This window comes from Dicentrarchus labrax, unplaced genomic scaffold, assembly GCF_905237075.1.
Source record: "Dicentrarchus labrax unplaced genomic scaffold, dlabrax2021, whole genome shotgun sequence".
In the NCBI taxonomy this organism is placed as follows: Eukaryota; Metazoa; Chordata; class Actinopteri; family Moronidae; genus Dicentrarchus; species Dicentrarchus labrax.
This window is the reverse complement of record NW_026136712.1, coordinates 694,565-717,450: the sequence shown is the minus strand read 5'-3', so window position 1 is coordinate 717,450 and position 22,886 is coordinate 694,565. Positions and strand designations below refer to the sequence as shown.

At 39.1% G+C, this 22,886-nt stretch overlaps 1 protein-coding gene across 1 annotated transcript in view; it reads left to right on the top strand.

The window, feature by feature from the left end:
- Positions 1–22,886, top strand: part of mtr (5-methyltetrahydrofolate-homocysteine methyltransferase) — a 202,050-nt gene that overhangs the window by 7,822 nt on the left and 171,342 nt on the right. The gene's annotated exons all lie outside the window — the stretch shown is intronic.

Genomic DNA, 22,886 nt, shown 5'->3' with positions numbered 1-22,886 from the left:
AGAGGCGGAAGCTCCCTCGCATCGTACAACACTACGAACGCAATCAAACATTTAAAAAAGCACCACACAAAAGAGCACGAGAATTACTGGGTCAAAATGAGAACCACCACTTGATTGTTAAAGTTGTATTACAGTTCTTACACGATACAGGGCTATATATGAACATTTGAAGCAGTAACATTATCCTTAGAGTGACTTCCTGAGAAGGGCAGTAATACGCCTAGAAGCGTCTAAACTGCCGGAAATCCATATGAAGAAGAAGAAGAGCAGGGGCAGAAAGACAAAAGGAGCTGTCAGGAATCACTTCTGGAGTCATTCCAAAAACAAGGTAAACTCCAGGCAGACAACGTGAAAGCTAAAGGGATTAGTGTGTGTGTGTGTATGTGTGTGTGTGTGTGTGTGTATGTGTGTGTAAGATGTTTACATTTATTGCACTTTTCTTATATTTCAATTATTTGACATTTTGGGAATTTAATAAATATTGACATGACAATAAATTTGAAACCCTTACAGTTGCATATTTGTTTTCAGAATGGGATTTTTCCTGTTAACAGGATTTCCTGTTTTTCTGACTTCCTTTTCTGACCTTTTGGGACATACATGCATACATACGTACATATCATACTTGGCTGTTGAGGAGTTTATTTCAGCCTCATATAAAATCAACAATAATGATAATAATAATATTAAAGCAAACAGAGCTCTGGTATCGGAATAGTATCGGTATCGGCCGATATCCAAATTCAGGTATCGGGATCGGATCGGAAGTGAAAAAATGTGGATCAGTGCATCCCTAGTGTAAAGCTAAAATAGGGTCGACTCTCCCTCTCTTGTCTGTTTCAACCATCGACATAAAAAAGATTTAAGTTGCGTCTATACTTCATCCCACTTTATTAAAATGAAGCCAGAATATCCTGGATACAGCTGCTACAATCTTCTGGTGACAGAATTTAGAGCCAGAGTTTCCCGCCCATTCGTGAGCAGGGCTCAGCTGTCAAAGTGATGTGAAACCCCCTTTTTATAGCTTCAAAGATCAATAATCATTTTATGTACAACGGTCATGTCCTTCATGTCCATCATTATATATGTTGATGGTTTAAACTTGTTACATCTTTACATCTTTTATGTCGTTTACGGCATTTTGTGTCTGTGGCGTGATAAGCAGCGGTCTTGATGATGGGGTCTGCAAGGATGCAAAATAAAAATAATCATAATAACAACAACTGATAATTCCCCCAGATGCATTCATACTAAACTAATGAGCCTGTTGTAAGGAGTAGAAAGTAAAGATATGTGTGTACAAATGTAAGGTTAAATTAAAAAAATGTCAGACAAATAAATACATTACAGACACCTGAAAAAAACGACCTAGGTATTTGTACTGCTACTTCCCAGGTCTGGTGACCCTGGGCCATGCATGCAGATATTCTCTGAACTGATTAAAAACTTGACAAGAGTTTTCCCTTCAAATATGTGCTTTACTGATAAGCACTTGGTACAGTGGTTTGGATGATCTGAAGATTATTATTAATAGTCCTTTCATTTTGGTGGACAGAATGAACAGATTAGATCTACATCATACCACTAGATGGAGCTCAGTTCATACAGTTTATACTTCCTGCCCATGAGCAGAAAAACCTTGATGCTACATCAACTATGTTGTTAAACTTTTTTTGCATAAAAAACATATCAGACAGACATTATTGTTTCACAGCATATTATTTGTATGTGTCTTAATACATGTCTTTAAATAAATACGAGGCTATGAACTCTATACAGCATTTATTTTTCTAGTACCTAACAAACAACAAAACAACTTCTTCACACTTTGTATGGAATTTCTCATAGCAAGAAGCTGGAATTTATCCAGAAATTAATTTTTGCTACAACAAATCACAGACACACACAGCATGGTTTTCTAACTGCGACATCATGTTGTGGTACTTATTTCATTTATTATAAGAACATTTAATTTATTCTTAGTTTGTATCAAATAAAATAACAACATGTACATTTTATTTTTGTGTCATCATCTTAGTTCAGTTTTATCCAAATAATGAATATTTTATAATTCCCACTTAAAGACTGTGTACATTTTGAGGTTAACTTAAGAACATCAGCCCAGCCTAATATCACAGTTTCCAGCTGCCCTGCACCTCTCTGTCCTCACCACTGTCTGATAGGAACTCTGTAGGCGTTCATGCAAACAACAGACAAATGTGAATTGAGAGAAACAGAGGATGACATGCAGCAAAACCATGGGTTCGAATCCAACCCGTGGCTTCTGCAGCAAGGACTCAGCCTTGGTACATGGGGCGGCAGTTCTACCAGGTGAACTGGTATTTTTTATTAAAATTCTTTCAAAAAAATTGTGTTGCGTTTTGTTGCATTGTGTTGTTTCACATGTTCTCATCTTATTAACTTTTTTCCAGCTTGTAATAATGATGACCAATGGCAATTATAATAATAAGATAATTAGAAAATGCATTCTAATTACTTATTATTTAATGGTGATTTATTTTTAATGAATACCCATTAGATAATATTGTATAGGTTCTAGATATGTCTGTGAAATCCTTAGTCTTTATACAGTGCTGTCATGGAGCAGTGTGGTGTGACCAGCAGGGGGTGTCACTTGGCAAGCTCTGGCCCTGAGGACCCTGCTGCGCCCCACGTGCTGTACTCTCTTATATGAACAAAAAGATGACATATGTAATTATCTGTTTAGTTTACTGTGTGTTCTTGATATGTTGTGCTGTTTAATATCACTGGTGCGTTCTGTGATAGTTGTTCAGAAAACTCACTGAAAAATTGTAATTATCTGTGTGTGTGTTTGTGTGTGTGTGTTCCTGCCAAGTTTTGCCACATTTTAACATTTCAGTTATTTTGCAATGTCTTAGTCAGCTTCCACAGTAATCAAGCCAAGATGTTCTGTGTAATTGTAAAATAAACACTGGGGGCCGATAAGATCTCACCACTGCCATTTTCTCAAGAAACTAAACATTACTTACTAAATTGTATTGAATTAACTAATTTTACACATCCAGAAATACCCAAATAACATGTTTCTTCAGGCCTCTAGTGCCTAGGTGCCTCCTTTTGTGTTTCTGGCTCAGGATGCCCTTCCATAAAACATTCCCTCCAGAAAAACGCGATTATGCGATCGCATAATTCAATGCATAATCAGCTAAAGTCCACATATGTATGCGGAGGCGCATTTTTTCAAATACGCCGCACTTTCGCCGCATAAATTGCCGATTTCCGCGCAAAATATGCGGGCTTGCATGATTTCATAATCCCCGCATTTTCGTTGCAAAAAAGTCACATATATCTTAGCAGAAAGTTGAAAAATTTTGCGTTTACTTCACTCAAGAACAGCCATTTTCCCCTGTTGCCATGGGAACGTTATGAAGTTACGTAATTACGTAATCACGCGACGTGAACATCATCGTCGCAGTTATAGTTTTCATTTTCACAGTGGGCTGTGGTAGTTTCATTCAGGAGTTGATGCAGTGGGTTAAATCTTACTAGTTTCAAAAGCCTTACAGTTGTAAGTATATTAGTAGTATGTAAATTTACGTTACAGTAAGAGATTGCACTTTGTGCATTGGAAGCACTTATTTTAACAGAAGATGATTTTGTATAGCTACCTCTGTAAAACAGGAAGCACACATTTTATTTTTTTATATTTTATTTATTTATTTTTAGAGAAGTTGTAGCATATTCCTTTTGTAAGCTACAGAACTTGTTTGACTCATCAATGTTTTGTAAGTTTGAGCCATGTGTTTATTAAGGTCTGAAATAAAACAAGATGAGAACTTAAATATTCCCAGCACTTTCTGTGATGCTTGCTTATCATAGGAAGTAATAAGAAATGACTCTTTACATTAAGGTAGTAGACTAGTGAGAACAGGGTGTTGGGGGAATCACTTTTTTTCTCTTTTTCATCAAACCGCAGTTTTCGCAAGTTCCCACAATTTCATCGCATAAAATTGCATAAATATCCCGCATATTCCATCGCATTTATTAAGAAAACGTGCCGCATGATCAAGGATTTTCGCCCGCAACAATCACAAAAAAACTGATAAGTGATATATCTTATCTTATCTTTGCGCAATTAATAACTGAAACTCTTTATACACAACACTAAAATAGATTTTAAATGAGATTAATAGAGAGTAATAAAGAGTTTTTAAAGAGGGATCAGACTTGTAGTGAAGTGTAATCAGGTGCCTTTCTTGGCTGAATTACCAACTGCACACCACCAGTGGCCCGAAATGTACCTCAGGTTCCCCTCCTTTGCTTTTTGGAAATTTGATTAAATTCAATCTAAATTTGACACAACATAGCTCATCTGGTAGAGCTAGTGACCTATGTACCTACCAAGGCTGGGTCCTTGCTGAAGCAGCCATGGGTTAGAGTCTGACCTGCATGTCATCCCCCTTCTCTCTCCCCCTTTCCTGTCTTTATTGAACTGTCAAAAAGCTCCCCAGATAAAAAAATAATAAATAGACAAAATTTGACACTACAAAATACAGCATCAGCCTACGTGGGTCCAGAATTGTTACCTTAACTTGTGTCAAAATCTAGTTTTAATTATTTTTGTGCATACTCCTGAAGATGTTGTGCTTGACCTATTGGAAACCTGGGGACAGGGAGTGGGAGCACTGGTTGTTGTTGTTTTCAGCTCTGGGAAAATAATAAAATTCCCATGATACGTTGTATGGACTGTACTTCATGGCGACAAGGAGCATACAAAAGACACCGGAGTGGGGAGATGTCTTTTTGCCCACATCAGGTAATGGTAAATGGTCCTGTACTTGTATAGCGCCTTTTTAGTCTTCTGACCACTCAAAGTGCTTTACACTATACGTGCCACATTCACCCTTTCACACACAGTCACACAGTGATGGCAAAGCCCATCGAGCAAAAACTAACGCATTCATACACATTCACATCGGGAGCAATTTGGGGTTCAGCATCTTCATCAAAGGTCTAGTGTGTATCATTTAGGAGGATCTACTGTCTGAAATGGAATATATAATTTGTCTGCCACATTTAACTACCATGTTTCTACAGCAGCCCAGAACTGACAAACCAAACGCTGGCTCTAGATAGGGCCTTTCACGTTTTTTGCAAGTATCGCAGCCACTGTAGTTTTTCCTTTGTGCTTGGAAGGGAAGGGTGAAAAGAGGGAGTTGCGATCTGCAGCTACACTGTTAGATTAAATAGTTTATTAGATCTTTTATTTGTATAGGGACAAGTATGTAGCATACTAAACAATGCCACATGCCACAACATTTATAGCCTTAGCTACTTAGCACAGGGCAGCTGTGATGCAGAGGCAGAGCAAGTCGTTCCCTAATCGGAAGGTTGTTGGTTCGATCCTCGTCAAAGTATCCTTGAGCAAGATGCTGTGCATTGGTGTGTGAATGTGTATGAATGCATTAGTTTCTGTTCGATGGCCTTTGCCATCACTGTGTGAAAGGATGAATGTGGCATGTAGTGTAAAAGCGCTTTGAGTGGTCAGAAGACTAGAAAGGCACTAAGTACGTAAGTTTTTTTTTTTTACTTGCTGCAAAACCGAACTTGGAAAAAAAAACAGACAGAACAATATAGGACACAAAATCGGAAAAGAAAGTGGTAGTTAAAGCTGTCGAATAAATGTAATGCAGTAAAAAGTACGATATTTCCCTCTGAAAGAAAAGTGTAAAGAAGCATAAAGTAGTAACATGAAAAACATGTTCCTATAAAATTACATTTAATAAATAATAAATAGTAAAGTCAGTGTGCATGAGTTCACTGCATTCTTTTCTTCACATTTTTTTTAAAAACTCCATCCTGCCCAGACCACTTCAACCAGAGGAAGTCCAAACCTGCCAAACAGACATTTTTGAAAGACAGTTGCTGTTTCTGAGGTCTCCCATTGCATTCAGCCTGAGGAAAAGAGCATCACCTCCTACACATATCTTCCTGCTGCAGGTACTTGTGTTCCTGCTCACTGTGCAGCTGTTGAGGATGAACATGTCCGTACTGTCAGTCCTGTTGACTGCCATATAATACGAAGGAATGTGAGTGTAGGAGTGGGCCTATTCTGCCCACCAGGATGGTCACACCGACACATACTTTCTGCATCCCTGTCCACCTCAGACTTTCTCTATCACACACTTTTCTTCTTTTCTTCACACTCTCACACAGCTTTTGTTCTCCTCTGGTCTTCTTGTTGTCCTCCTCCTCTATAGTTTCTGCCTTGCTGGCTGTTTTGCTGACAGACTCCAGCTGGATGTCATGGCAGGGATAGAGGTGGGATCATGAGTGTGTAGGCTGGCCTTTAGAGCCCCTCTGTATGAGGAAAGCCCACACAACACTCCCACACACCTTCCCCACACACCCAGGAGGGATTCCAGACTCCACAAAGGGCATTTCCTAGTTAAATGTATTCATTTGTTAAATGCATCAGAGATAGTTTCAACTTCTTTATTCAGTCTGTGGCACTCAGTTTCGCACCGTTGCATTCCTCTCAGTCTTGTCCTCTGTATTTTGCTTTTTTGCTTTTTAACACATTTTTAGGTTGATTCTAATATTTTTGGACGTAGTATTGTTTCCACCAGGGTTTAATATTTCTTCTCAAGAATTTGGCCTCTGGCCGCAAGATTATCATAATTTATTATTAAAAAAAATAAAATCACAATTTTATTTTAAAAAGTATTTTCTTTGGCGCAAAATAATGGCAAAGGTCAATGGTTGCATGCAGCTGATAAGAAGAGAGCAGGTTTTGGGCCTTCATTGTTGTTTTTGTTTGGCAGCATAACAACAAAGATGATATAAAATTATGATATAAAAATGTTGCTGTTTGCATTTTATGTTAAGTATGATGTTAGTAATGAAAATATTTTCAGAATATTGCATATTTTCTTGTTGTACTTGACCATTGAAGTTGCTCTCCTATGAAATTACAATACCAGCAACCAATTTGAGTTTCAGACCCCTGTTTATTATTTTTTTTATTTTTATTTTCATTGATAGGCACTATAGGAAACCATGGTTCAGCCCCTTCCCTCAAATTCATTGGCACTGAAAGAGTGCAACCCAATCCAACAGGGGGAAATTTGATTAACCAGCTCTTAAGAAGGGAGGCTTTTTGGGTTTATGAACTGAACATAATTGAAGAGTCAATGAAGCACAGGATTTTAGCTGTTTTTTGTGACATTAATGTTATCTTATATATCTGTATACAGGTAATTTGGACCCTTAGGGAGAGATGAGATGCTAAGTCCCCTGGCCTTTCCAATTACTGGTGTAGAGAGACAGTGGTAGGACCTACATGATATTTCAGCTGTACATTTACACTAGGCTGTATGTAATGTCTAATTCTCGTGATTCTGTTAGATTTATCATGCTGTTATTACATTTATCTTGCTTTGCATTTTGCAACATGTAGTTTTGTATTTCACGTTTTTGATATGCTCTCACATGTGTAAAATATATAAAACATTTTAAAATGAAAAATTAAAACCGTGATGGCACATAACTTTACATGTGAATGCTGAGATTAGTGTTGCTGGGTGAACCTGAGGAAGCTGCAAGCAAAATGTGTTGCTCATGCTTAAATAAAATCACAGTAAAATTCCAGTGTGCTGTGGTCAATTCTGATTTCTGACCCCTGTTATTTGAAAAATAAAATGGTAACAATGGGTCCTTGTTTTTAAAAAGTACTATGTAATCTGTTACTAATTATAGGGAAACTAGAAACTGTTATTTTATTGTGAGGTTAGTTATGTTGAATTTAGAAGCAGTTGTTTTTGAAAGAACAAGTCAATTAAATAAAACTTGCAGTAAATATAATTCAACAGCTCTCTCTGAAATCTAAATAATAACTTTGACTCATTGCCTCATTATTTCTAAAATCCTGGCTACAGCGGCGGTTCTTGAGAAATACATAAAACTAAATAAAAAGTTTACTCATGTTTCCTGAAACAGTTGAACGTAACACAAACTGGAGGAAATGGAGCAAATAGTGCATCTGCTGGGGACTATTTTCAACAGTGGATTAGTCCACATTTGATCCTGTAGTGAGTATTTTCAGTTGGTTTTGAAGCTCTATGGCACAGAAGAAAAATATACAGTACTGATACACACATAATACTATGTTAGTTAGTAGATACATTCATTGTCGGTTTGGCTGTGCACATGAGATTTCCTGACAATCAGATACAATTTTGAATTTCACCAGACTCATTCTGCAATCATAGGTCAAACATATATGCACAAAAATAATGTTGTTGGGTTGTTTTTTTTTTAACTAGAGAATAGTGTATTGTGTTTATGATCAAGGAGGGAATTCCCAGTGTGATTGTGTGTGAGTTAAATGTAATCATTCTATTACCTTATAGTAGACATAATTACAGACAAGTTGCTATTTGATAAAAACCCTCTTGACACCACAGCTTTACATTTGTTTTTCCCATGATGTAACTGTCAGACCTCCTCTGTGTTTCCCTCTGCCAGCCATTGACTGACTTCCTGCTGCAGCATAAAACTACAGGCATTGACAATATTGCTGCTGTGTCGTCATTCCTGTCTTGTCCTGTCAAGGAAACAAAGACAATCTGAGATGGACGATATGATGCTGTCTCTGTGTGACAACACACTGACAGCATCATTCTACATTTAGAGGTGTAGAGTACTGTCCGTCAGCTCCTGATAAACACAGAGGCACAATATTTTAGTCTTACACATTCGCAAACATTAATAGGCACAACATTTATGGTTTAAGTGTGACCAAGGAAACCATGGAAAACCTATGCTCCCCCTAATCAGCTAAACGCATGCAAAAATATAGCTTGCCATAGCACATTCAAGTTTTTGAAACATTTTGGGACCAAAAGCTGATGAGATTAGCTGATTTACTCTGTACGGCCTGGTGAATAGCAGTCCTGGGGGATAAGGGGAAAGTAAACAGCAGGGGACTAATACTGGTAACTGTAGGGAGACACACACACACACACACACACACACACACACACACACACACACACACACACACACACACACATATATATACATGTTCTATGGCCAAGCCACTGACAGAAATATTCATCAAACGGATTGCTGTCAATTCAGCCTTAGCTTATCCTTGGGGACAAATTTACCTGTGAATGTCTGTCTCTAAAAGTACTTGTTTTTCCCACTGACAAGCTCATATTGTTTGTGTGTCTGACGACATTATGGGAAGGATCCCTACAGAGATAGACCTTTTGTAGTTTTTGTTTAACCACTCAAAGCGCTATTACACTACATGCCACATTTGCCCTTTTACACACATTCACTCAGTGATGGCAAAGCCCATCAAACAGAAACGCATTCATACACATTCACACACCGATGCACAGCATTGGGGTTCAGTATCTTGCTCAAGGATACTTCGACACATGGTGGAAGGAGCCGGGGATCGAACCAATAACCTTCCAATTAGTGGACAACCCGCTCTGCCAGACCACACTGATGAAAGCAAGACACCTAGAGCTAGCTGACGAATAGTGGGGTGTACTGGAGAAGAATTGTACAACTTGTTTTAACTTGCTCAATCTTATCTGGACCTCGCTTTGCGTACACAGTCCATAGTTCAATTAATATTAGCTCACAAACCAAAGTTGTTGAGATATTTCAGTCTTGACTGAAGTGTTGGACTTGCAGGTCAGCCGACATTACCATCTCCAGAACCAAGCTAGGTGTCTACAGAAGGCGGACAGAATGAGCAGCAGGGAGCAACAGGACATGTGGAGCTGCAAGCTGGGAGGAGGCATGGTGGAGTAGTACTGATTGTCACCTGGAAGACGGATGGGTCTCTAATCTCCAGCACTCCCATACACGATTACTGGGATGTCAGCGGGGGTACAGTGTGGTGCTAAAATTGCACTTCAGTTGCATCAGTTTAGTGTGTATACATTGTATGCATATTAGATGTCTGTATTTTATTTACATATTTAGTATATAGTATTATATTTATAGTTTAATCTCAGGGCTTTCTATATGCTATGATGGGTTGATAATACTAGTAGTCTGTATATGTATTTTATACATATGTATGTTGTGTAATATGTGCTATATTGTGTGTATGTGGGAGTGCCCTGGTCGCTCACCTTGGAGAGTGTGTGCCACGTGTCAGACCAAGGAATGTTCAAATCTTCTACCCTATTTGAGCCAACCAGCAAAAACATGATGAATAAATACAGATAAAGAGGTGTAATGAGGGGGTTTATCGTTCCCTGGCAGAAGCACTGCATCAGTTCCTGTCTGTGGTTGAACATTAACAGCCTCTCCATCACAGGCTGCCACTATGAATGGGAGTGAATGTAGCTCCTGCTCTCTGCTGCATCCTGAGGCCCTGCTGAGGCAGACAGGAGACTGCCAGTGTCTCATCATCACAGAGCCGTTCAACAGGATCCTCTGTCTTTGTTTGTCTGGATGGGACAAGACAGGGATGACGACACGTCAGCCATAATGGCCTTGTCTGTAGTTTTCCGCCGCAGCGGGAACTCCGTCGGCGGGCAGCAGAGAAGAAGGCAGAGGAAGTAGGGCGGTGGACAAGAAGCGTTATGCTGAGCTTTCAAGCACTTTTCATCTAGCAGTTAATTGTCTGCATGGTTGCCTATATTGCAGGTTTGAACCACACAGGGATCATTCCAGTGTTTCACTACAAATCTAATATACTATCTGGAGAATCAATGTAGAATTGAGTTTGACTTTGTAATTTAATTTCTATTTTAACTGAATATTATTGCTCTGTTTCTCCATATTGTATTCTACTACTGCTATTTCTGTCTACTTTCTGACACCTATTACACCTATCCTCTGCTTTTTTTGTTATTTTTGATATTGTTTTTATTGTTGGTTCAATCCTGGCTCCTCCCGCCACATGTCGAAGTATCCTTGAGCAAGATACTGAACCCCGAATTTCTCCCGATGCTGTGCATCAGTGTGTGAATGTGTATGAATGTGTTAGTTTCTGTTTTTGTTCGATGGACTTTGCCATCGCTGAGTGAATGTATGTGAAAGGGTGAATGTGGTGTGTAGTGTAAAAGCGCTTTGAGTGGTCGGAAGACTAGAAAGGCGCAATACAAGTACAGGTCCATTTACAATTTACAAAATGTGCAAAAAATGCATACCTATATATGACAACTTCTTTTTATTTTGTAGCTTTCTTGAAACATAGAATCTTTGTTGCTCAGTGGTGAGGTTAGTCTTCTAGCAGTAGTAGTCTAGTCACAGACACACATAGATCGTCCATCTCTAGGAGTCTTTGTTCTCTGGACGAGACATGCAGGAGTGACAACACATCAGCCATAATGGCCATGTCTGTAGTTTTTAACTCAAGTGAAGAAGGAAGCTACAGAGAAGAGAGGAAGTATGGACTAGGTGGCAGACACATGAGAAGTCACATACATTATTGGAAATGTACTGGTGTGTTGACCTTGCATGGGGCTGTATGTTGAAACAACAAAAAAATATTTTACAAATTAATACAAATATTGAAGGAACAGTCAGACATTTTGGAAAATGTGTCTTCCTACTCAGATTCATAGGAGAAACTGATCAATTTTACCTACTGAGGTAGATGGTGTGTTAGCCATCTGATTGACGAACAGAAAAGGAGAAATGAAATGAGTCAGAGTAAGCCTAGCCAGGCTAGCTGTTTTTGCCTTCTTCCAGTCTTTAAGCTAAACTAGGCTGACATGTATTAACATACAGACATGAGATTGATGTACATTTTCTCAGTGCATTTCCCAAAATGTTCAACTCTTTTTTTTTTTTTCAAAAATGTTACTTTATTGTCTGCAGGCTAGGTAAGGGACAGGATTAGATAACAATGAACAAGTCCGTACAGTTTCTTCTTTAACTTATGTATAGATTCCCACCCAAAACAGTAATCTAGCTGAGTTTAATTTTGTCTCATCCATTATGTTAAGACTAACTTAGTTGCCCTTGAACTGTTGACCTTTTCTGTGGTTTAAGACTATCTGTGCAGCTTCCAGATGTGAATGTGTATGACTGAATAAAGATTAAAGCCCTGCAGAAGAATGAGCCTCCACACACAGGGTAAAATAAAGGTTACCAAAAGCCCTGTTCTAAAGCCCTGAGATATTGATTGCTAATAAGTTATGACCGTGTATTGATCCAGCAGGACATGTGCCCACAGCAGTAAGATGAAGAGACACACCTCAGTCCTGACTATGAATATTTCAGGAAAGAACAAAGAGATCATTAAAAGCATTTAAAAATTGTCCCCAATAATTGCTTATTTCATAGACTTAAATAAATAAATAAAAACAAAGAAAACTAGTTGATGCAGGTTTATGAGCATAAAAAACCCAGAATTTCTGATTTGTAGTGGTAGGTTATAGGAAGTAGGTTTTGACCTGGCTGGTTTGCTCACCACAGGACCTTTAGAGAACATCACACTATCCATCTGCAGGTGACGATAGAAGATTCCCCACAAAGACTGAGACTGACAAAAAAAAAAAAAAAGACCTCATCCAAATTCACTCATCCACTCTTCTTTACATAGATATTTTGGGATGTTTCATACTGTACAGCTGAGATCTGCTGCCAGGCTCTTAGGCAGAAGAAGATGACAATATTGTGTCTTAGTAAGTCATTAGACTGGCTATTATTGAGGAATCTAAACTGAAAATAGTAAAAAGTCAATGAACACATAAAATCCACTGTATATGCAATTCCAAGTGTGGAGTAATCGGATGATGCAACAATATCTGTAGAAAAATGTAATAAAATGTTAATGAGAAAATGTGTTGTCACTCCGGCTGGATGCATCAAGGAGACAGAGAAGTGAATTTGAATCTGCCGGAATCACAGCCTTTTACTGACTATAGTTACATCCATAAAGATGTCACAGGACTGCTGCCAGATAAGAAGAGCTCCATAATACACTGACAGTTTTTATCTTGACATCATAAGTAACTAATGGTTGGCATGTTGACATATACTGAAAAGATAGTCTTGTGAAAGGTGTGGATATCCCCTTGTCTATCATATACCACCTAGACGTCATGGTTAGTCCCATCCTGTGTGGCCAATTTCATTAAAACACTGCATGCACATACAGATAAGAATAAAAAAAGAATAGACGTAGAAGTATGGTACAGTATGTCAGAACCACTGCAAGATCTAATTTACAACAAAATGTTGGGGAAAGTTTAAAAAATGGTGCTGTATGGTGCCCAGTGACGCAGTGTAAAGAGCAAACAAATGGTTATTTATGTTACTTATGTTGTGTTACTACATATTTTAACCCAAACCACAATCTGCTACTCCAGCTTCTCTGGTTAGGATTCTTTCAGTGTTCATGGTTCAGGAGGTTTCTACCGGGGGCCCGATTATCCACAGAGGTCTCCTCTTCTCCAAAACAAATGGACTGATTAAAACAGCTAAAAACACTGAATAAAGCAGTTCCACCTTAAAAATCACTGCTTCTCCCACACTGTTGGGCAGACAAAGGATGTCCTGGAGGCGCTGCGAGTCGAGCTGCTGCTAATGTTAGCTCAGCTTTTTTCTCTGATAACTTAAGATCCAGATGTCCGATGATTAAAATCATTAATCTGGTTCAAATATAAAGTTAAAAACAACAATAATAGTACAAACTAATACAAGTACAAAACTCAACAACATATATAACATAGGTCTAGTGTTTATACAGTTTTTAATACAGAAATGTTGTATATCATAGCTTTAAACTTCACTGAGACAAAAATGTGTGTCTCCCACTTTCCATCTCCATTTCACCTCCACATCACTAAGTTAAAGTTTTGCTATTAGTCCCTCAGTGAAATTACAGCCTAAATGTTTCTTTGGGTGCAGATTAAAAAATATTATTTGCGAGAAAAAGGGAATGGAGATTGAATAACTACAAAAACTAATAAGGGAAATAGTTCTAGGAGCTTCTGTACATTCCTTTCTTTTGAAGAGAGGGAGAGATTTAGCTATTTTTAGTGCCCATCAACCTCAGATCACATCATCTGCAGCGTTCAATATAACAGTAAATACATCAGCATCAGCTCTGAGTCCTCTCTACATCAGACACACAACACACACAAAGACTATCAGCAGAGACAGAGGGAATCTTGATGATTTTCTAATAGGGTTTATTCCTCTTTCCTGTCATTAGTCAAACGATGACAAATCCATTTGATCTCCACTGTGTGATGTTATATGAACTTCACAAGGGAAACTCTCTCCTCTCTTGCCCAGATGAGCCTGAAACCTGAACCCTCACATTCCCTTTTTTGCTTAATTGAAGCATTGAGAGGCAAATTAAACAATAGCCCAGTGTAATTAAATCTCAGCAATACCCTGTTGTGGTAGTTTAAGCCTGTAATGATGTTTTTGCCGCGCTGCTCTCTCCTGTTCCCCACCAATTAAAATCTGCTAAAGAGCGTGAAGACAGCTGGATCGAGTTCTGCTTAATGCCAGTGTTGCGGTTTTCAAGCCATCCTCCAGTGGCACTGAAATCCAATAAATGGTATAATCGTGGTTTCTTAATGACAAGACGCAGGTGGAGGGTGATTTGTTTTTCTTGATGTGGCGTGAGATTTACACAAGACAAAAAAGTGGCTTAATTGCCACAGAAATTGTGTGATAATAATGTGTGGAGGTTTCAAGATGCACAAGAACAATAGCAGCACTACAATTCACTGCTGACTTAAGTGAGACACTTGGTAGCTGTGGGCTTCCTGGGCAGAATGTACAGAAAAATGCTACTATTCAAAAAAACAAAAGAGCAAATTTTTCTGAATCTTCCTCAGCATCATAAGCTTAAGTTGGCATGAAAGAGTTTTGAAACCACATGTTACATTTTTATAAGGCAGACCCTGGTATTTTGGATAAAAACCTATGCAGCTTGAAATTTTCTTTTTTGAGTATTTAAAAGACCAGTGTGCAGGACTTAGTGGCATCTAGCGGTGAAACCAACTGAATAGAGCTCAGCCTTCTAAGCGTGTTGGAGAAGCCAGTGTTTGGTTTGTCTGTTCTGGGCACCTGTAGAAACATGGTGGTAGAAACAGTTCATTCTAAGGTAACGAAAACACAATGATTCTTATTCCATCCCATTCCATTTCTGCCAGCTCTGCCTCAATGTTACACACCGGTCCTTAAGTTCGAATTAGGTTAGGGCAACATACCAGAAGAAGATACTGACTCTCATACCATTTTTACACCAAAAAGAGCACGTATATGTTGGTTTTTTAAATGCAGGTAAAGATAAGTTTGCCTTTCTGTTTTTTAAGTTTGACGTCACAGGCATGCCAGAATACAGGGTTATTAAACAGGAGAAAGCAACATGGAGGCCAGTGACAATGTTCTGTTTGGAGCCACACTGTGTTTTTGAACCATTTATTTTACCTAATCTTAGCATTTATATTACAAACTTATTTAAAATTACACTTCAGTGAACTCATAGTTAGTAGTAGTAGCAGTAGTAAAAATTTTCATTCAAAATTGCGTTTTGAAATACTAGAAAGAGAAATGTGGAGGAGTACCCCTTTTCCTCCAAATTAACTGTGGTTCTTGAACCGGTTCTGCTCAAGATTCAACAGTCAACAATAAATAATCCTCTTAATAGCAACCTGCTTCCTGCTTTAACTGTAGCTGGATAGGGTTGGCCTATGCTGTTTTTAAATGTATTTATTACAGAGATTCCTCAGTATACCACCAGTGGTACAAGTACCATAGTTTGAGAACCAGTGCTCTAGTTCCATTGTACATCATTTTGTACACACATTATTTGCCCTGATATATTTCCATTGATACCTTACATATCTGGCAGAATTTAAAATAAAGTTCTGTGTGTTTAAACAATGCTTGTCCATACTATATACAGCATGTTTATATATTTGTGTAAATGTTCTCTTCTCTTCTCTTCTCTTCTCTTCTCTTCTCTTCTCTTCTCTTCTCGTCTTTCTTCTCTTCGCTGACTGGGCTGCTTGTTTAACTAGTGTCTGTACAACTGAATGGCATTCAATTATGAGCACTATTATCAGCCTGGAGGTTAGGGCCCCGTCTAATTCACTCCTACTCTGTTGTCACAACATTAAGACCCCCCAACCCACCCGCTCCTCCTTCGCTATCTAAACTGGAATCTGATAATAATGCCTGATTATGATGCCCCCCCCCCCACCACACACACACCAAACTCATCCCCAGTGAAATGAAAGCAGAGAGCCGACTAGCTTCTCCTATGTTGCTTTAACAGCATTAAAGGCGTCAGGGCAGGTACGGTTTCCTATCAATTTTATCCAGGAGGAAACACAAGACTCACCAGCATCATTAGTGAGCAGAGATAATGTAATCACTCATGAACAGTGTGTGTGTGTGCTTGGCAGGGGGTTGGTAGGTCTATATCACATTCATCAGCAGCAGTGGTTATTAAAAGTGAACTTTTTTGACTTTTTTGTGAGGGACTGTGTATATCTATCTGTGTGTGTGTGTGTATGATTTGCATGTTAACATCAGCACTAGTAATTAAAGGTGAACTTGCTTCAAGATTGGGGCATCAAGATGACTGGAGGTCAGAGGTCACACATTCATCACAGTTGTCAGATAGAGTGGGCGTAATGCAGTAGGAGCATTTGTATATGTCTTTGCGTGTGTGTGTGTGTGTGTGTGTGTGTGTGTGTGTGTGTGTGAGTCGTGTAGAGTGTAGGAGTGTGAAAGAAGGAAGAAGACAGGAGGAGGCAAGAGGAAACTGGAGTGGAAAGGAGCCTGTGCAGATGAGAAACAAAGGGGGGCAATAAAGGATGAAAGGATGTGAAAAGAGGAAGAGATGGAGGAGAGATACATTTAAAATAAATTCAATAAAATTTTATTTGTATAGCGCCAATTCATAACAGAAGTTATCTCAGGACTCTTTTGAAAATAGAGCAGGTCTAGACCGTACTCCTTATAATATTATTTACAGAGACCCAACAGTACCACCATGAGCAAGCACTTGGCAACGGCGGTGATGACCTGAAAATGTGCACGGTGCCTAATGAAGACATAAGGGACTATTGACCCAAGGTTGGTGTCAATCGGACATACCAATGTGGAGAAATACCCCACTTCCTTTTTTGATGAAAAATCAACAGGAAGTGCTAATTTTATAACGTGCTTATTTTTTGAAATATCAAAATACTTCTCCAGATGCTACGTGCAAAGTTTTGTGTGAATCGGACAAAAGCGCATGGATGGAACATGAAAACGTAGTTTTTGGACATTTCGCACTCTAGCGAAAAAAAAAACTAGGCGGAAGTGGGCGTGGCCTATATAGGGAGATTCAGCTCCATTCACTGAACGTGTGGATATAAGGTTTTTGAATGTGAGACAAACAATGCGAGAGTTATTAGCCTATCAAACTCTGCCAAACGGTCGCTGGCTCAGTCCCTAATAATAATTAAAGCTGCAAGCAGCGATGAACGGGCCCTCGCACTCCATGCAACTCGGGGTGTGCTGCGCTCGCATCACGTGGCAAGGTAACGTGCGCACCACAACATATAAATTTCACGGAAATCAGATCAAAATCGCCATGCAGCGCTTACTCCCTGTTGCCAGTAGGTGGCACTATCACTATATCTGAATATTGTCATGTAGACGTGTTCAGGGCAAGACTCTTATCAAACATGAAGTTTCATTGAGATCAGATAATGTACACTTAAATTATGACAACTTCCTTTTTCATGGCGAATCGTCGAAATTGGACGCCATGCCACGGGCACGCCCTTCGACGGAATGGCGTAAATTTTGATGTTGATCCGACAAACTTACTTGGAGGAGTCCTTTCAAATACAATGTGTGCAAATCGCCGAAACATAACATATAACACATAACTTCCACATATTGCTGGAAGATATACATAAAAGTATAAAAATGACATTTCCTTTCACCACTAGGTGGCGCTCTCACTATTACTGAATATTATCACATAGGCGTGTTCAGGGCGGGACTCCTATCAGACATGTGAAGTTTCTTTGAGATTGGATCATGTACGCAGAAGTTATGACAAATCCCTCTTTCATGGCGAGTCATTGAAATTACACGCCACGGGCACGCCGTTTGACGGAATGTCGTAAATAGCACAACTTTTAATCGTGAATGTCTTTAGATGGCTGTGTCCACATCTGAAGTCGATCTGATCAATTCCATAGGAGAAGTTCGTTCAAATAGAACGTATGCAAATCTGCACCCACTGGATTTTTTATGGATATTTTAATGCATATCGGTGAAAGGGGCCCCCGGGTGGTACAGTTTATGGGCCCCTGACGGGCAATTTTGCCATACTCATAGTGGACCCCCAGAAAATATGAAAATTTTCACCACGACTGACATGTGCGCCGCATTTATTTGAGGCCTCCAAATATGCGTTTGTTTGGGAGGAAAAATAAGAATTCCTTCAATTACAATAGGGCCTTCGCACAGGAATCACCTGATCCAGCCATAAATGGTGGCAAAGAAAAGGAGATGGATACAGGAGGACAAGAGGAAAGGAAAAGACAGAAGGAGGAGATGAGACAGAGAGAAGCGGAAAGGAGGAGCAGGAGAGGATAAGGTGAGGTGAAGGAAGATGATTTAAAGGAGGACAGTGGTAGGAGAGGAGGAGGAGAGAGAAGAAGAAATGAACAAAAAGAACAAAAAGGGAGGAGCAAATGGAAAAATAGGAAACAAGAATGGGAGGAATGGAAAATTAGAGGATGAGAAGGATAGCAAAGGAGAGATGAAATAATACGAAAAAGAAGAAATGAAGAGGAGAAAAATTATAAATTGGCAAGAAAGAGGAGGAGAGCAAGGTAGAGAAGTGGAGGAGGGAGAAAGAGAAGGAAGAGGACAAAAGAGAGGAGAGAAGAAAGGAAGAGGAAAAAGAAAAAGATAGGACAAGAGGAGATGTGAAGAGGAGAGAAAGATGGAAAATGGAAAAAAGAAAAAGTGTATGAGGAGAGACTAAAAGAGGAGAAAAGGTGAGACAGAATTGGAAAGGGGGGAGCAGGAGAGGTGGGAGAAAAAGTAGACGAAAGGAGCAAATGCAAAACATACATGAGGAATGATGAAGAGGAGAGGGGAAGAGATGGGAAAAAAGAGGAGGGTAGAAGCGATGTAGGAGAGAAGAAGAGAGAAGGAGAAAAGGACGAGAGGAAAGGGGAAGAGGAATAGGTGAGAGAGATGAGAAATAGAAAGGGGTGGAGAGGAGGGGCGGAAAGGAGGAGAGAAGAGACGAAAAGAGGAGGAGAAATTATGAGCAAGAGAGGAGAAAAAGAGGGGTGGAGAGGAAAGGAAAAGAGAGGGGAAGCAGGACGAAAAGTGGAGAGCCTCTTTATGTGTGACGCATTAGGTCATAATACATAAAACCCTTCCAATGCACCATTATACTCCACCATACTCCACAGTCTGTGTGTGTGTGTGTGTGTGTGTGTGTGTGCGTGTGTGTGCATGTGCATGCTGAAGAGGGCTGTTTGCAGTTCACATGTTCGTGCAGCAATTTTGTACTTTGGCTTTTTTGTCCCTGGTGTTGTGCGTCACTGATAACCTCTTAACTCATCATTGTTTATTTGCATTAAATAAGGACATCAAATCAGGTTTTCAGTACATATGTTCTTATGCGAATTCTTATGCAGATTATGCAGAAATTGCAAATTCCTCGCCTCACCCTCCCCTTCCAAGTGCAAAGGAGAGACTATAGTTGCCACTAAATGTGTGAAAAACACAGGCTCTGTGTACATCCCGTGTTTGGTTTGTCTGTTGTGGGCTATTATAGAAACATGGCAGTTCAACAGGACGGACTTCATGAAGGGTCTGCAGATATAGAGAGATCCCAGCATCCCTGCGCAGCAGACAGTTACGATGGACCACCCTTTGCACAGCGAATTTCAGCTTCTTTATTCTGGACAGTTTATAGTCCCAAAATGTAGAACAAAGTCATGTAAAAATTGTTTTGTTTCAGCAGCTATCATTCAGATCAACAAGTTGCTGTAACATGTCACAGAGTTTTTACCTGCATTTTCACCTTATTTATTCTAGCAGTTATTAATTATAGTGGGGTTTTTTTGTATTGACCTCTATTTGTAAGAAGAGTACATTGTCTTTTACTGCAAACAGAAAGTACCTACGGATACAAATAAAGTAACCTTGATTGAATTCGCTCATCTAAATGGTAAAAGGACTGCACTTATATAGTGCCTTTCTAGTCTTTCGACCACTCAATGCGCTGAACACTACATGCCACACTCACCCCATTCATACACATTCATACACTGATGGCAGTGGCTGGCAAGGTGCCAACTGCTCACCAGAATGGAAACTAATCATTTACACACACTCATACACCGATGCACAGCATTGGGAGCAATTTTTTGGGGGGGTTCAGTGTCTTGCTCAAGGACACTTCGACATGCATCGACAGGAGCCGAGGATCAAGGAGGCTGTCCAAATGCTCACACTGTCTATATGAGCGTGTTTTGTTTTAGCTGCGGGTTAACCTCAGAGATCATCATATATCATATAAAATGAAAACTTGTCAATAGACTGACCACTAACAACCTAATCACCAATAAAACAGGACCCTGAAAAAAGTCCTCCTGAGTTTTCAATAATGTGATAATAGATATATTGATATACTTTTTATCCAACAAACTCACTCTTATATTAAACACATACTGTAGCCTTTCCACACTTATTTTGAGCCTTAGTCTTGTTTTTAATATTTAGGGCCCGAGCACTGACCGTGCGGAGGCCCTTTTGTATCTGTAATGGTTATTATTATTAAGTCCAAATGAACGCATTTTTGGAGGTGGCAACATGCTCGAAAATTCATGAATCTTGGCGTACATGTCAGTCGTGGCCAGGCCCGGCCCTAACAAATTTGGCGCCCTAGGCAAGATTTTAGGTGGCCAGTTATATACATACATATACTTACATACTGAATAGAGAAACAAGTTGCTCTATCAAAACAGTTAACAAGAAAATAATAAATTAGAAATAAATAATAAAAGAAATATAAATAGCCTACACAAAGTATAACATTTAACTGCCTACAAAATAAAAACTGTAAACAAGTGATAAAATAAATTAAACTACACCACCACCTAGTCATCCTCACATCACCTGCTACAGTTGTACTCTCCTAGTCTTTTTTGCAGCAAAGTCATCTACAACATCATCATATGACAACTAATTTGAGACCACATGATTGATGCTTATGATGGAAAGTCCACTGAGTTCTTGCATCATAGCAGATCTCAGGTAAGGTTTAATGAGTTTGAGCTTGGAGAAGCTTCTTTCAGCAAAAAAAACCTAAGAGATGCATTACTTTCACTGTACTGTACATGAATGATATACAGTGCAATTTTTTCTGATATGCAAATTAGATTCGATTTAATCTTATTGTCATTACAGTGAAATGCTGATGAGCAGAATGCAAAGAAGCAGTAAACTGCAGTATAATATAACATATGGGAATGTATTAACATTAATGATGTGCATGTAAAGTTTACAACACACTTTAGACAATACTGAACTGTAACACAACAAACAACAAGGCTTCCAACTCTAATATATAAAGGTGTGTTACTGTTGTGTGACTGTTAGAAGCAGAGCAAACGTTAGCTAACCAATAATACATACAAATAAAAATGTAGACAAATGTAAACAGCTGCTGAATAGATCTAATCTTTACAAATATCCCTGAGAAATATAAGGTGGGAGTATTACTTTTTACCATAACAGCTGTTAGGCCCCTCCATAATATGAACTGACGTTAAAACGAGGTAACGCTATTTATCGATTAGCAAACCGTGTAAGGCTAAAGTGCCTGTCTCTGCACATTAAACAGGCCTCTTCTCTGTCTGTTTTTAAAACCAGTCTTAAAACCCATCTCTTCTCTGTGGCCTTTGACACCTAGTAAGATGTCGATTTTTATTTACTTGATTTATTTTTTGTATTTGTTATTTTTACTTTTTGATTGCTTGTTATTGCATGGTTATTATTTTTATTTATGTCTTTTCATTTTATTGTTGTATTATATGTTATTTTGCGCCTCATGTGAGCTGTTATGTCTTTTATTTATGATGTCTTATTTATTCTCCTGTACAGGACTTTGGTCGACTTTGGTTGTTTTAAAGTGCTTAACAAATAAAGTTGGATTGGATTGGATAAAGGTTAGTATCGTTCTGCAACAGACAAATCATTTCATGACATCATCTTCACTGTACCTATGTCTTTGTCGCGTTTTTCCTCCTCTTCTTTTCTTTTTTTCCTTTCCTGGGCACCGGAAAGTATTGGTCGTTTTGACATTGTTAAAGGTTTCTGGGGTCACGTCAGAAAACTCCACCATCTCTCAGAGAGCAGGTAGAGTCTAATCAGTCAGAGGAGGAGGGGGGGCGGGGGGCTTAATAAAGTCTTATTATTATTTAATAGGCTTTGCTATGCAGTTAAATTAATGTAGGCTTTGTTCATACTAAGAAATAATAGCACCAACTTGTTTTAGTATAAAATATTGAAAGTTGCACCTTTTGTTTTTTTTTTTCTTCCCCCATCGTGGCACCCCCTAGATGGACGGCGAATTTGCCTAGAAATTTCTAGGCAAATGCTAATTTTCTAGGGGTCCACTATGAGCATGGCAAAATGGCCCATCAGGTGCCCATAAACTGTACCACCCGGGGCCCCTTTCACCAGTGTGCATAATCGGCACACGTGTAGTTCTTATCCTGACGTACAAAAAATCCAGTGGGAGCCATATCCCAAACCCAACAGGAAATCGGCCATTTTGGATTTAGTGGTCATTTCTGGCGATTTGCACACGATGTATTTGAACGAACTCCTACAAGGGAATTTGTTGGATTGACTTA